The sequence below is a fragment of the Penaeus monodon genome, chromosome 22 (assembly GCF_015228065.2).
Source record: "Penaeus monodon isolate SGIC_2016 chromosome 22, NSTDA_Pmon_1, whole genome shotgun sequence".
NCBI lineage: Eukaryota > Metazoa > Arthropoda > Malacostraca > Decapoda > Penaeidae > Penaeus > Penaeus monodon.
This window is the reverse complement of record NC_051407.1, coordinates 18,906,176-18,906,752: the sequence shown is the minus strand read 5'-3', so window position 1 is coordinate 18,906,752 and position 577 is coordinate 18,906,176.

Below are 577 nucleotides of genomic sequence, written 5' to 3'. Positions count from 1 at the left end.
ATCCGTAATTCTGTTCGGCATCTCATTAACCAAAGCGACATTACTCATATTACCATCATTGCCCAAAGCTCTGGACCCCAAGCAGTTTCATCTTTCCCGACTCGACTCGTCTCATCTTATCGACCCGAAGCAACTCCCATTTTCCCAAACGCAAAACAACTTTATTCTCACGATTCGAAGCGGCTTCATCCTCCCTACCCGAAGCATCTTCACCTTCCCGAACCCAAAACAGCTTTATCCTCCCGACCCGAAGCAGCTTCATCCTCTCCACAACCCAAAACAGCTTCATCCTCCCGACCCGAAGCAGCTTCATCCTCTCCACAACCCAAAACAGCTTCATCCTCCCTCCCCAAAACAGCTTCATCTTCCCGATTCGAAGCGGCTTCATCTTTCCCGACCGGATCAAAATCGTTTACCGACCGACTCGCAGGACAAGCGTGCCGGGGGTCGTAAAGATGCGAAATCCCCGAAACAAGCGAAGAATTCCGACGAAAACAAGGGAGACCGAAAGCTCCTTACAAGGTAAGACCCGAGACATAAACAAGAAGTCCGAGTTATCTGGGGCGTCTTGGGGTGA